We start from the raw sequence: 1,115 nt of genomic DNA, 5'->3' as shown, positions 1-1,115 counted from the left end.
AAAAAAAAAGGAAAAAACTAGAATGCATGAAACAGATTCAAATAGATTTCCAGGACATTAAGAATTCCATTGACCACTTCCGAGACAAAGGTGCCTGGGGACTGGCCCCCAAGGACACTGATAAAAAAAAAAAAAAATGAAATATGAGTCGGTAGCAATAGCACCTCTAGGAACTCCTAGTTGTGCTAAAGAGCCCCACATTCTTCCGTGTTCGGTTTTTACACCAGTGAAAATAGTAGTGTATGTTGCTCACAAAACACGGTTATTTTTCTGTAGCCCTCCTACACATTTCATTCCTAAATATTTTTAAACATGGTCTCCTTCCTTAAGTAAGCCTGGTCCAGGCCCAGTTGACTGCATTCTGTAACTAAGATAAAGTTAAACAACTGATTTACCTTTATTTCTAAGTGAGATATCAAAAAGGAAACTGAAAAGTTGTGAAAAATAGAAACGAAATTTATTTTTCAACGATAAGTAAATACTCTACTGACAATGAAATACACGCAATTCACAGGTCACTAATATTCTAGAAATACTTACATATAACAATAAATGTAAATAAACTATTATTCAACATTAAGCATTTATATACAATATATTGAAAGGCTATAAATTGCCTCTATTAAAGATACTATTTTTATTACCTTTTTTAAAATTTTATGTATTTGGTAAAGGGTCTCACTATGCAGCTACAACTCGTAGTGACCCTCCTATTTTCAGCCTCCCCACCCCTGGGATTACAGGCGTGTGCCCCCACGCCCAGTCTCAGTGGCAGGCTCAGCATGCCCAGGGGCGGCGTTGGGCACGGCATGTGAACCAGGATCAAACCACAGTCCGTGCAATTTCCTAAGCAGGCGTTTAGTCGGCTGAGCTACCTCCACAGCCCTTTATTCTCATCCTTGTTTTCATTCTGTATTTGGGACAGGGTCTACAGGGTCTTACTACTAGATCGGACTCCTACTGATGCTCCCGTTTTCAGCCTCCCAAGTGCTGGGATTACAGGCGCGAGCCACCACGCCCAGTTGCAATCACCATCTCAGTGCCCCGGGGGCGGGGCCGGCATGGCAGGCCTGGGGATGGAAGCCCCCTAAGCAGGAGCTTTAATCCGCCGAGCT

The sequence above is a fragment of the Octodon degus genome, unplaced genomic scaffold, assembly GCF_000260255.1.
Source record: "Octodon degus isolate 3935 unplaced genomic scaffold, OctDeg1.0 scaffold00066, whole genome shotgun sequence".
Lineage (NCBI taxonomy): Eukaryota > Metazoa > Chordata > Mammalia > Rodentia > Octodontidae > Octodon > Octodon degus.
The sequence above is the reverse complement of the archived record's forward strand: the minus strand, read 5'-3'. Positions refer to the sequence as shown.